This window comes from Arachis ipaensis, chromosome B10, assembly GCF_059453495.1.
Source record: "Arachis ipaensis isolate K30076 ecotype BB chromosome B10, ASM5945349v1, whole genome shotgun sequence".
In the NCBI taxonomy this organism is placed as follows: domain Eukaryota; kingdom Viridiplantae; phylum Streptophyta; class Magnoliopsida; order Fabales; family Fabaceae; genus Arachis; species Arachis ipaensis.
The window spans coordinates 14716069-14730934 of record NC_142435.1 but is presented as its reverse complement, the minus strand read 5'-3'; the positions used below and the strand labels follow the sequence as shown (position 1 = coordinate 14730934).

The following is a 14866-nucleotide window of genomic DNA, read 5'->3' as shown; positions in this document are numbered from 1 at the left end:
ACTTCACTTCACTGTGAGAGTTTGATTTGGGTAGTGTGCTGAAAAAAAATGAAATAAAAAAATCTTTATAGAATTATTTTATCAAATTTATTTTTTTTTCTATAATAATTTATTCATTAGGTACGAATTTAATTCCTATATACTGATAAGAGTAAATTTTTTTATATATATACATTTACGTGTATTATTATGTCATTAAAAATATAATTTACGTATATATAAGATTGTATAATCAACGTATATATATCATGTATTATATATAATATTTTAAATAAATTATATTTTAAAAATATTTTTATGAAAAATTATATTATATACTTTAATAAAAGTAGTTAGTTAATAAATTTTGAATATAATAATTGAATTATTTATCAAGTAATATAAAATAAAATTTTAATAATTTTATATTTTTATGTTATAGTTTAAAATATTATTTTAATATAATTTTTTAATATTATAAAAAATTTTGCATAATAATTAATTTTAATAAATAAAAATATTTAGATATTTTGTATTTATATATTTTATATTTAATTATTTAAGAATAAAAGATTATGTTGTCATTTAAAGTATTGTGTATTAAAGTATTGTCATTTAAAATATTTATTTATGTACTATGATATTCTGTATTTATTAGAACCTATCAATACTCTTCTTTTATATTAGCCTTTGATTTTAATCTAAACAAATCTAATGGTCTATATAAATGTGGCACATTCAATAAGCACATAAGTGTTGAGCTCATTTTAGACATACCCCTCCTAACTTATGAGAATCACTTTTAGTATCTCTTCCTCAACAATACTGAACATATTACTATCATCATAATTTGTCACGTCCCAAGAGCAATCTTCTGTCAATACAAAAATAAAATTTTGACCAGCAATAAGTATATCTATTATCAAATATTAACAGCTTTAAATTTAACTGACACATAAGAAATTAAATTCTAAATTCAAATAACCATTCTAACCAATAAAACAATAATTTTTTACAAATTCAATTATTCACCGTATTTTTATTTTAAAAATAATTTACTAGCAAATAAAAATTTAAATAACAATGACTTAAATATTTTTTTCACATTAACCAGTAACCTACACATAATTTACGTTATCATTAAATTAACCTACACATAAATGAATTAACAACTAAATTAACATTGTTAAGTATAAAAAATATAATCATCAACACTGTATCTATTTTTAAAATTTTATAAAAAATGTCAATCGTAAACACTAAACCCCTTATCATTAAATATTAAAATATTTAGCAATCCAATTTTAGAATGAAAAACTTAAACCATCTAATTTTAATCTCTAATAATAAACAACAAATCCTGATTTCTTAATCATAAAACTTAAACTAATCCAATCTTGAGCTCTAAACCATCCAACCCTAAATTCTAAACAATATATTTCTAAATTCTAAATTCTAAAATTTTCTACACTAAAACCTAAATCCTAAAGCATCTTACACTAAACCCTAAATCAAGTAACAATAAATTTGAATAACTAAACCATTTTATTCATAAGTTTAAAAATAATGAAACAACAAAAAGAATTTAAATGACTTTTAATCCAATTTTAATATGTTAGACTTTATTTAAATATTATGAATACAAAGTACATAATTATTTTTAAAAAATTTTTATAAGGCTCATTTTTTAAAGGATTCATTTTTATAACAGTACTTATCATTTCATAATTTTAGAACGAATTAAATATAAAAAGAAAGAAAAAAAATTGCAATAAAATTCACCTAAATGAATCATGAAAGAATGATATCATATCATATCCAATAATAGATAATACTCTACTTAATCTCTATATTAACTAATTTAACGTATAAAAGTGACAACATTCATTTTAAGGATAAATTACATAAATAAACAGAACGAATTTCAAATTTACATGAATGTTCAATTACATGTGATTCGAATTAGTAGGTATATTAGTAAATGGAATTCATTGGAATCAATTTACTATGAAAAAATATTTTAGTGAAGACTATCTCATGTAAATCGAATCTATTCGATTTAATTTAGGTAAACGAAGTCAATAGCTTCAATTTAATAGGAGCAGCTTCTATGGAGATAAATCGAAATTATAATAATCGAACCACACTCAAAGTAAATCAAATTCTTGGGTTTAGATTTAATGATTTTGACAAAAATTTGTAATAAATTCATATAACCGTTTTGCATTTTAGACATTCATATAAATTTAGAACACATTCAGTTTGTTTATGTGATTTACCCTCATTTTAATCTTTCCGGTCATACACACACATACACACACACACACACATATATATATATATATATATATATATATATATATATATCATTCTAAATTAACATTCATCTAACATATTCTTTTTATGATCGTTTTTACGTCAATAAATTATTTATTGTCAAGCATGAATATAACTTGTTAAATAACATGATGCCATTTAGTAAAATACTCATGAAAAATACATACATATTTCATTTTTTAGTAAAAATTATAAATTATATTTTGAAATTCTAACAACTATATTAACTAAATATATTCAAAATTTTTACGAAAGTTTTATGAAAAGAATTCTAATTAAACACTAAATTCTATCATCGATTTACAATTGTTACAATACAAAAATTTTATCACGTACCAAATATATTATCATCAAAATAAACCCTAAACGAACCAAAATTAAATTCTAAATGCTAAACCATTTTATTCTTGTACACTATTATAATTTTTTTATAACGTAAATTATGTATCTTACTACAAAAATTAACCATATAACTAATGATTAATTTACCTACTACAAAATTAACCATATAACTAATAATAAAATCACAACTAAGGAATGATTGTAGTCTAAAATATTATTAACAATAAGATTATTAATAGTATTAGAATAAAAATAATATGTGCAAAACACTAAACTAATATTTTCAAGAACACAAAAATACATCTTTTATGACAAAAAAAAAGTGTCCACTTTTCATAAAAAAAAATCAATCAACACCTACATCTACACAGAAAAAATTAATTAAGACCCAAACAAAAAAAAATTCAAATAACTCCCAAATCCATAAGATATTATGTTTATTATTTTGGTTTTTCATAAAAATAATTCAATTAAGACCCAAATCCAGAGAAAAAAAATGGCCTGGCCCAAAAACTTAAATCCATTACAGAAAAAAAAAATAAAAACAGCCCATCATTATCATTCATCATTAATACCTAATCAACTTTACATTATTAAATTATTAAAAAAATTAATTCATTGCAGTGGGGTCCACATATCAGTTTTTGTTTCCCACTGTACTTATAATTATACTCTCTCTCTAGACACTTATTTTACTCAAAACATGACAACACATTTCTACACATATAGAAGGAATCTTTCTTCTACATGATAGAATTCACCTTATTTTAATATTGATAGCTTTAATATGTGTTTTACTATTTTGCATAGGATTTTTTTTTTAATTATAGTTCATGTCAAAATTGGCAATTAGGTAGAGTAGTTTTTAAAGTGAAGACTCTGAATTATTTTGTTTGTGTACTAGAGAAGACTAGAATTATTACAATCATAATCGCAATTTTATGGTGTAGTGACAACTCACAGAAACCTAGCTATTATTGTCTCAACACTTTTATCCATATTTTGAAAATTCAAAGAGTTCAACATGATCGATTCTTCACCGTCGATCACCAGAAGAATATGATGTAAAATAAATATTGAATTACCGTATATTAACTTAATCATTTTATATAAAAAAGATGAAAAGAATCCAGAAACATTTCCTTTATTCTTCTATTTATTTTTCGGGTGATCATTCCATTTTTTTTTATTCTGCTCATGGGTGGCCATTTGCTATCCTCTTGGATGATTTCTTACCTTCTTAAATAAGTATCAACCTCTTTTTTTAGACATAAATATCTACATTAACTTATTTTTTGACATAACTTCGGTATACAATCAATCCAATTAAAAATTCTATGAAAGAAACGGTGAAGGCCCATGCAAAACTTCTTGAACTGACCCATAAGAGTATCTTCTGTTACGCCATAAACTTTGTGGACGTGTGTGGTTGGGAGAATTATAGAACATTCTCATAAATTTTAAGATGGAAATGTGAAATTCTTATATGTGGTTCAAAATAAAATAAAAAAACATTTTAAAATAACTTTTATTTCTTGAAATTGAATTACCACTAATTCAATTTTCATCTCCCCTCATTCTAATGGAAATGGAATGTAAATAATGAAATAAAAAGACTAAATTATCCCTCTTATTTAATACTAGGCTTCACCTTCTTCTTCATTTTTCTCTGGAGAATGAAACCCTAGCAGAGCAGTTTTTTTTCCAAATCAGTGAGCTTCACCAACGCCACCCCCACCAGAGCCGGCACCGGCGCCGCCGTTACTCTAAACAGAAGATTCGTCTCCTTCTCTTCTCCAATTCATGTTCGCACTGCTTTTCTCTGTGAATTTTCTTCGAATGTCATATTAAGGTTTGAGTTTTTTCCCAAAACAGTGGAGGCTTCACCAACGCCACCGCCATCGGAGCTACACCGGCGCCACCGTTACCCTAAACGGAAGATTGGTTTCCTTCTCTTCTTCGAGTTCATGTTCGCATTGCGTCTCTCTGCGAATTCTCTTTGAATCTCTCATTAAGGTTTGGGTTCTTTTTATGCTTTCTACATCATATTACACTAATTTCCTGCAATAGACTGCTAATTTGATTAGTTATTTTTAATTTTGCTTGCTTTCTTATACGCTCTCTGTGATTATGTTGCATGCAAACAACATGTTTGATGATTTGCCTCAATAAAGAGTTTAAGTTTGTGACATATTTTTACATGCTTAATTTGGCTTGAATCTGACAAAAACATATTTTTACATGCTTAATTTACCTCAATAAAGAGTTTAAGCTTATGGTTTCTTTTCTTGAATCTGACAAAAATATATTTTTACATCCTTAATTTGGTTTGAATGACTGCTCAATCTTCCTCATCTCCCCTTTGTTTGCCTCCTCTGTTTAAGGCTTCACTTCTTTTCTCATTTAGAATCTTCTTATATAACTTGCAAAGCATTTAATTTCATTTCTTATCTTGTTGCATATTAAGGATCTTGTTCGGTTTTATGTTGGTTGAAATGAAGTAGTTGTAGCTTAGGAACTTATGATATTAGCATAATAGTAGTAGTAGTAAAGTTCCTAATTGCTACTTTGTTTTCATTTATGCCTGAAATCAATCTCTTTAAAAACATGCTAATTTTTGTTCCTTTTTTCTGCCTTCATTTATTATTATCTTTAATTCTCTGCCAATCTGTTGTTGAAATGCAATACAACAATAAATTTAGATTTCAAGAACATTGAAGGAGTTTTTTTTATGGATTTTCAGTTTTTCATTTCAAGTCTAAATTTAAACCTGGCATATTAGAGTAGAATTATTATTCAAAGAGTAGAAATTATTCTTATTTATTAATTTGATTGTTAAAAAACTAAAACAATTCCTGCATTGCATACTCCTTTAGCTTGATCTTGTCATCTATGACTTGCTCCATTTCCTCCGTCACGTGATGGAGTTTCATTATCCTTCTTCTCTTCTCTAAGTAATTGGCAAAGCACCTCTTCATATGGTACCTACTCTGCCTCAATGCATCCAGCATGTTCTCCGTTAATAGAATTCGTGCGCTTCAACTTCGGTGCTGAAGAAGAAGTAGCAGCCATTTCTGAGAAAGTTCCTGATCACAAAACAATAGCTCGTCTTCAGGTTCGTGTCAGCTCTTTGTTATTTGCTTTTCATTTACCACTAAAACTCTACTTGTTGACTATTTGGTATTTATGTTAAACAAAGTAGAGGGTAGATTCGAGATTCACATGTACATAACTGATAAAGAAAAGGGAAATTACATGTGACAAAAAGAGAGGGACTTAAGAAATAATTAAATCATTGAGAAGAGAGTTGAAAGAGAAGGGTGTGTGAATTGAAAAAGGGGTGCATGAGACAGACTACTCTGCTGTTTATATTATGAATACGAAAGGCCACCTTAACATTAACATTGACATAGATAGAAAGATAGATATATAGAATTATAGATAGATATATGAAGTGAAATGAAGAAAGGACAAAAGGGTATGTGTGTCTTTGATTGCATTGTGAACTCAACTTGATGGCCATAATTTTAGAACCGTACAGTTACAAAAGTTGGAGAATTAGCGGTGCAGAAGACCAGAGAGCTCTATGCTGTATTTTATATATATATATATATATATATATATATATATTTCATCTCAGGAATTTGGCTAGTTATGCTGTTATGGCCACAATTGGCTTTTACCTCCATTAATATGCAGACATTGTTTATACTAAAAAATTAGCAACTGAAAGGTAGGTTGTGTTGGAAATAAATTTTATGACTACGATTTAATTTATTTTTATGTTATTTTATATGGTTAATTGTTTAAATTTTTTCAGGCTGTATGTTTCTTCAACACACGTTATCGGACAAATTGATTTCACATCTTTGAAACCAAATTCAGTTGGCAGATGCAAGGGATGTATTGGAAGGCATTCAAGATGTGAAAGGTGTTAGTTTTCCTATATTAACTCCAAACCTCAAAGTAAGATATATATGCTTTAAAAATTATTATTGCCATCATAGTAAATTATATAATCAGCCATTTGACTGGTTTGAACTCTGTTTATTTTATTTGTCAAATAACTTGCTAAACTCTGGTTTGAATTCTGTTTATTTCTTTTGCTGAACTCTGTGATTTGAATTCTGTTTATTTTATTTTTCAAATAAATTGTTGCTTCAACTTGGTGGGTGCTTTTCTCCATATATATACATGCTCGATTGATTGTTTTTCAGCATACCATTCATGATGGAGGAGATGTTCCGGTCTTTGAGTGACATCAGACTATCAAATATGGAAGTGGATCCACCACCAATCTTCAGTCAAAGGTCTGATTTCCAATTTTTGCTGCAAGACATTGAAAGCGATTCTCAGTAACCTAGCAAAACTTTAGTGTTCATACACAGTTATACTTTCTGATTTTTATTGATTTGATTTGAGTTTGGTGTGAGGAGTGTAAATTGAGTGAAGAGGTGAGGGATTGTAATTATTTTTTTGTATCTATTCCTTTTCATTTGTTTTCTGGAAGTTTCCTATTTTTTATTCTTCTAGGGCTTCTTTTCAAGAAGAAGGAATGCCATGGTGAAATTTGATATTGTTGTACAGTATAACTTTTGAAAGGAATGAAATGAAGGAAAGCTTAATTTTTGTTATGTATATTTGATTTGATATTGTTTTTAATATATATATGTGTTTAGAAAGGTAGAGATTTGTTTTGTATACGCTCAATTATGAATTATGAGACAAATTATGGATTACGTGATTTTTTTAAATTTAGATAAGTATTTGTGCTAATTTTAGTTGTAATATTTGTTATTAGAGATATTTTAGTAAATTTAATTGTGATAATGTTAATTTTAATTAAAGATATTGTTATTAGGGGTATTTTAGTAAATTAAAAAAATTAGAATCGATAATAATTTTAATTAAACATATTTGTTATTAGGGGTATTTTAGTAAATTTAATTGTGAAAAAATAATAATATTCGCTTAGTTTTATATTTAAATTTAAAAAAATTAAAAAAAATTCAATATTAGGGATATTTTTATCTAAAAATGATTATATTAAATTTATCTTAAAATATGTTTATAGGTAAATTTTTTCATGTATTTATTAAGTTTAGTCATGAACCTTTTAATTTAAATGAGTAAGGGTAATTTTGACATATTAAATATATTTAATATTATGAATATTTTAATAAATTTAAAAAAATTAAAATCAGTAATAATTTTAATTAAATAGATTTGATATTAAAGATATTTTAATAAATTTAAAAATAAAATAAAAAATAATATTTTATTATATTTATATTTATTTAAAAAATTAGAGTCTAAAAAAATTGATTAAAAATATTTTATTTTATTATATTTATATTTTATTATATATATTTACTAAATTTAATCATTAATATTCTAATTGAAAATTATAAGGACATTTTGGACAAAATATTTATAATTTTTAAATATATTAAATATGAACTAAACAAAAACTAAAATATTTTTAGATATATTATTAATATTTTATAGATTTTATTTTTACAAATCAAATATAAAAATGCTATATACTTTGTAATACTATTCCAAGAAATTATATTCTTAATAATGATATTCTTAGGCATAAAAATTAATCTTTTAATCAGGATTTGGATTTTCTAAAGTTTAAATTTCACTTTAGAGACTAAAGTATGATCTCTCACCATTTATTTTATAGATGGGACTAAAAATAAATATAAGAAAAAAATTATTCAAAAATAAAAGATTATACTTTATTTATAAAGGACAAATCTAAAATTTAGAGAATCTAAATTTCTTCAACCACACACACCTGTAAGGCTCAACTAAACCATGCGAGCCTATGCCGGCAAGGAAGACGCGTATCTGAAAGTTGGGAATAGGTAGGGGCATTAAGGTAATTGCATACTCACCGAATCCTCTATATAAATAAACCCCTCCCTCTTTCTCAAAAGCCATAACAACCCAATCGGCCTCTAAATACGTTTTAAGAACGAATAAGATAGAGTTAAGATGATTTTCTTTTTCTGAATGAGAAAGGAACATACATACATGTTTATAGTTTGTTTGGTCACATTTTTTTTCGTTGAAGTGGGAGAGGGAAAACTAAAGCAGAAGAAACTAAGGCTTGACTTCTAATTGCTAAAAAGAACTTTAGTTTTCCCTCTCCCGCTTCAACTGTAAAAATGAAAAGCACGAACGATGGTGTGTTCAATTTCTTCTCTGCATTGGGAGATGTGGCATTTGCATACGCAGGCCACAATGTGGTTCTTGAAATCCAAGCCACAATGCCTTCAACTGCGGATAAACCTTCTAAGATACCAATGTGGAGAGGGTGTGTTTTGGCATACATTGGAGTTGCATTATGCTACTTCCCTGTTGCCTTTATTGGGTACTACATGTTTGGAAATTCTGTGGATGATAACATCCTCATCACACTCCAACGCCCTGCTTGGCTTATTGGCATTGCTAACTTGTTTGTTGTCATCCATGTTGTTGGAGGCTACCAGGTCACTTTTCACTTTCACACTTACTCCTTTTATTACTTCATTTTTATAACTATTTTTTGTAAAACAGGTATTTGCAATGCCAGTGTTTGATATGATTGAAACCTTCTTGGTTACACGCTTGAATTTCTCACCTTCTACTACCCTGTGATTCACAACTTGCTTTCTATATGTTGGTATGTTCTTCATTTATCACTTGATTTGGAATGGCTTCTAGCAACAAAACTCCAACTTTTCTAATTCTATATATATTGTGCAGGAATTACAATGTTCATAGGAATTTGTGTCCCATTTTTTGGGTCTCTTCTTGGATTTCTTGGTGGATTCGCATTTGCTCCCACCTCTTACTATGTAAGTAGGATATGTTATTATTATTTGATATTTTAAATAGAAATATTAAATGCATATAAAAAAACCAGTCAACAAATTATTTTTTATTTATTAAATACATGTATTATTTAATTTATTTTTAATTTGTATTTATTTTTTTAATATATATTTTGTAGGCATAACTGGTTTTTTTTGTATATATGTAATATGATTGTATTCTAAAAGTATTTGTGAAATATAATTTTGGAGAGAGATAAAAAAAAAGAATTTTAGAAAAAATAACATTTTTTGCTTCATTTCTTAGAAATCTAATCTACAAAGACACTGATGGAGAATGTGAAAAAATATGAATAAATAATAATAGATATTTATATTTGATCCAACCTAGTACATACTATGCATATACATGTTTAGCTATTATTGGTCTTATATAATTTTATGGCTACTTGCAGCTTCCATGCATCATATGGCTTAAGCTCAAGAAACCTAAAAAATATGGCTTGTCCTGGACGATTAATTGGGTAAATTTATTTGTATTTGATTATTAATAAGTTCATCTTCAATTTGAAAAATTATTCGTAAAGACAGAAGCTAATTTTGTTCTTTTATCATTGAATTTCAGATATGCATTATTATTGGACTATTAATAATGACACTATCTCCTATTGGTGCAACGAGGAATATCATTATGTCAGCCAAGGATTACAAATTTTTCTCATGAGCTTTAAGGAATCATTATTCTGTTAATGGGTTCAAAGTTGGTTGATGGAAGAATGCAAAAAAGAAAAAGAATTAAGCACTTTTGAGGCACTGTGCAAAGATGAATTCTTGATATGATCAATAAATTTTTATGAAATATATATATATAAGACATTGCATTGTTTTGCCTAGCCTTGTAAAAATATGTCTTTATAAATTTAAGGTCTAGCTTTAATTTAGTAGGATTTTATTTTGCCTTATAATCAAGTGCATATAGGGCGCTTTTTAATTTACATATGGCGCTAGAGTACGTGTTGGACTCCATTATGGAGAAGGGGTGTGCTTAACATGTTTGTGGTGTTAGGAGGGAACAACTCGGACCCTGCGAGTTGACACCACCCCCACGGACAGTCCGATTTCATTCACCATGTGATTTCAGCTCTCAGTTCACCAAAACAATTTCGATCTGTACTCAAAACGGAGGGTCCGAGTTCTTTTCAAAATCAAAGCATGGAACTCGGACCATGCGACTTGTACTACATTGCATATTAAAAAACCACGTTAAGGTAACACGGAGGGTCCGATTTATAGCACCCCAAATTTTATTTCTCATTAGCATACAAATCGGACCGTGCGATTTGATAGGCAAAATTTATAAACAAAGAAAACGCACGGTCCGAGTTCTTCTCTGTGACACTGACAAAAAGCTGTCCCACATATACGTCTAGTCCCCCATGCTTCCATATCCAAGAAAAGCACACGTATAGGTTCCATTTCGATAAAATTGAGCCCATATAGGGGTGTGCATGGCCGACCCGGCTCGAAGATCCGACTCGGTCCCGAATACTTTAGGGGCTATTTTGGTGTGATTTTACCGGGTCTAGGGTCGGATCCAGGCCATGGTTCGGGTCACCCGAAGTCGGCCCGGTGACCCGTCATCATACACCATTAATATTCTGTGTTATTAGTGATGTATGATGGCTATTCTTATATGGAATTTAAGTATTGTAAACCTTAATATTTTGTGTTATTAGTTAGTATAAGACTATAAGTTAATGTTTTATATTTAAAATACATAAGATTTTAGACTATTGTATAATATTGTGTTATTTATATTGATTTAACTATTTGGTGTTATTAGACAATATTAGTATTGATTATGATTATGCTTTAATTTTAGAGAAGAGTTGGTTCTTGTTATATTTTCTAAGTGAATTTTACCATGTTAAATAATGGTTGGAGTCTTGGAAATTTGGATATTTTTACATGCTAGCTTATAAGAATGTATCAAGGTAATATAGTGTTAACGGCCCGGTTTTCACCCAGTTTTTACCCGGTATAATCGTGGCCCGAAAGTGTATAGGTTTCATCGGGTCTAGGGCCGAGTTCGGGTCTAATAAATAGGCCCGATATATATTTCGGGTCGGGTCTGGGTCACATCAAACCCGGTTTCACCCGGCCCATGCACACCCCTAAGTGCATATATATTACAAGAGAGGTTATTAGACGGATTCGGATTCTCTAAATTTTGAATTTCACTTTAGAAAGTAAAGTGTGATCTTTTACCATTTATTTCATAAGTGGGACCAAAAGTAAATATGAGAGAAAAACCATTCAAAAATAGAAGATCACACTTTACTTTCTAAAGTAAAAATTCAAAATGTAGATGATCCAAATTCTTATTAGACAGTCAAGTGCTTTAATGAATTTATTAATATTGGTGTACGCAAATATTTATTTCTTCTAAAATTTGGAAGAAAAAGAGAATGTGACAAATCAATTCTTGTTGAACATTTGTGAATTTAGTGTGTACTTTGTTTAAATAAAAAATCAACTACTCATGTCTGAATCTCTCGAGTGCATGAACTACCACTTTACCTAAATCCCAAAGGAAAAGAAAAAAAATGTTTAGAATAAGAAAACCCAACAAATAAATTGACATTTACTTTTATAACAAAAGTTAAAAAGGCAAAGATAAAAATTAAAAATAGAAAATACTATGCAAGATAAAAGCACATTTCTTTTTCTTAACCAATATGGGAATGTATTTTGAGTGTTGCATGTCATTCTGAATATCATTACCTGTGTGCAGACTTAGATTTCACCTCGGTTTGTTGTATTTCTAAATTTTACAAGAAAATTTGAAAAGAGACAAAGAATGATGGAAAAGAATATAATAATAATAAATAGAGTATATATCCATTTTGGTCCTCAAAGAATTTTAGACCGGACACTTTAGTTCCTAACTAAAATTAATTATTCGATTGGTCCTTAACAATTAATTCCGTCAGTCATTTAGGTCCTTTACTCCGTTAACTCTAACGGAGGACAAAATAGTCCCTGACAACTCTAACAGGGGACAAAATGGTCCCTGATCTTCTCTGTTCGAAAACAACACTGTTCTCTCCCAATTTCCATCATATCTCGCATAACACTAGCAGTCTAACACTGTAATTTCAAACTACACATTGCACACTCTATAAATTTAATGTTCACAAGAAAAAAATCCTCAACTTGTTCTCAACCAATTCATACTCAGGAAACTAATGCCTATGTCTCTCAACTAGTTATCGTCTTCGATGGATCCCATGAATCTAGACAGCAAGTCTGATTTGTTAAGACCCGTCATCGTCGTTGCCATCTCCCTCTTCCTCTGCCCTATCATCTCCATGACCACATTGTCCACCACTCCAATCGCTTCCTTCAGTTTCTTCTCTGAACTAATGTTCAGTAATCGCTTCAGTTTCCATATGAGCGGCAACGACGATATTGCTTGTTGTACTGATAGCTTGGATGCGAGGTCAAAGATGTCTGCTAACTTGGACTTTGAAAAAGAAGGAATCAAGCACTCGCTGTCTATTTCAAATGAGAATTTGCATATGATGTCGAAGGAGAATCTTCTCATGATGTCCTAATGTCCAACAATCTATATTGCTTGTTGGAGAGTGGAGAAAGGCGTGCCTTTGGAGTAGTTGTGGAACTTGGTCTTGATGATGTCATGGACGTGTCGGGGTTGGAGGTGATGTTATCGAAGACGTGGAAGTGGATGCTTTTGGTGGGTGAAGTGCAGAGGAGGTGGATGTACCAGTCACAAAGATTTAGGAAGTGTGTAGTCCATGACATGTTGAGGTAGGTGCGATACGTGTGACAATTATACCATAGCTTAATCTTGGAGCTAAAGAGGAGGAAGGAAAAGATGGAAAAGAAGACTGTGAAGGTGAAGAAGGAGAGTATGAAAATGTTAGGGTTATGCGAGATATGATAAAAATTGGAGAAGAACAGTGTCATTTTCGAATAAAGGGGTCAGGGATCATTTTATCCCTTGTTAGAGTTGTCAGGGACCATTTTGTCCCCTGTTAGAATTGTCAGGGACTATTTTGTCCTCCGTTAGAGTTAACGAAGTAAAAGACCTAAGTGACTGATGTAATTAATTGTTAGGGACCAATCAACTAATTAATTTTAGTTGGGGACTAAAGTGTCCAGTTTGAAATTCTTTGAGGACCAAAATGGGTATATACTCTAATAAATAAGTACCAGAGTCAATTACAATCCACTTTCCTCCTGCTTGACCTTCCACACTAGGTAGCATCATTCGGTCTGCACCTTTTTGCTTCTGCTTAGCCTGCTTATAACAAAAACGAACAAAATAAATAAATAAATAAATAAATTTTGAATTTCTTTAAAAAATAATACAAGGCAAAAAAATGCATCAGCAGTTTTATTCATAAATCATAACATAGCAAGAACTAAACCTAGAAACTACAAAATGATAGACATGTTTGGTTTCTTATTTGGCAGCATTAAACCCATAAAAATGGCCAATTCAAGTATCAAAATTTTCAGGTTTCAATACCAAAAACCTTTTACTTTTCAACCTATTGAAAAGTAAATAGGGATGTGAAAAAAGAACGAGCAGACCTACCTTGTAAATTAGAGCTTGAGCGATGTTCTTGACATACCACGTGGACCTGCCGGTTGCTAGAACCATGAAATCAGCCCAATCACAGTACTTGGGAGACGGTATAACCTTAACGTCGTCAGCTTTAACATCCGTTAGAACCTTCTCAATCTCGTGAAGATCAAGGGTGCATTTTCCAACGGCAGAAGAGGAAGACGAAAATGCTAGCTTCCATTGCCGTGAAGAAAGCCACCACGACGAAACTGATGCTCGAGCTTGTAGGGCTGCCCACATTGTACAGTGCACACTGATAGGCTGTTTGGAATGTCTATATGTGGGCCTGCGAGATCATTGAATTGAACTCCATGATTTAGAATGAACCTTTAATGATTCTTCTTTTTTTTTGCTTCAACAATTTTACCCCTTATTAATAACACACTATATTCTAAATTTCTAATTATAGGATTATATGCTCAATTATCCATCAAATTATATGTTATAACGGAAACCAAATCAAAGTGCTCTACAATATAAATCGCACTACAACATTATATTTCCCCAGAAAACACTAGAAAATAATTAAATTACGAAACTCCAATTTTATTTTCATGACAACAGATCTCTAAAAAATCACAGTTTCCTTTTAATTAGTTAAAAGTTTGCATGTCTTATAGAACTAGATATGCCTTTTAAGTGCCTCTACGGCTCTAACTTCAAACTTCCCTGAAAGCTAACATAGCTAACGCGACTGCTTTGACATATCAAAATCTATTATATATAA

The 14866-nt window shown here is 29.5% G+C and overlaps 1 long non-coding RNA gene and 2 pseudogenes across 2 annotated transcripts; 2 read left to right on the top strand and 1 right to left on the bottom strand.

Annotated features, from left to right (window-relative positions):
* The first annotated feature begins 4234 nt into the window (after nt 1-4234).
* On the top strand, nt 4235-7296 carry LOC148579215 (uncharacterized). Its single transcript, XR_015905606.1, has 4 exons — nt 4235-4674; nt 5535-5773; nt 6479-6624; nt 6876-7296. It is a non-coding gene; the product is annotated as an uncharacterized LOC148579215 (long non-coding RNA).
* A 1624-nt stretch (nt 7297-8920) lies between these two features.
* Nucleotides 8921-10287, top strand: LOC107620187 (lysine histidine transporter 2-like; annotated as a pseudogene). The gene is made up of 5 exons (XR_015905590.1): nt 8921-9161; nt 9229-9334; nt 9418-9509; nt 9941-10009; nt 10111-10287. The product of XR_015905590.1 is annotated as a lysine histidine transporter 2-like (transcript).
* A 1734-nt stretch (nt 10288-12021) lies between these two features.
* Nucleotides 12022-14421, bottom strand: LOC107620186 (protein Iojap-related, mitochondrial pseudogene; annotated as a pseudogene).
* Between the last annotated feature and the right edge of the window lie 445 nt (nt 14422-14866).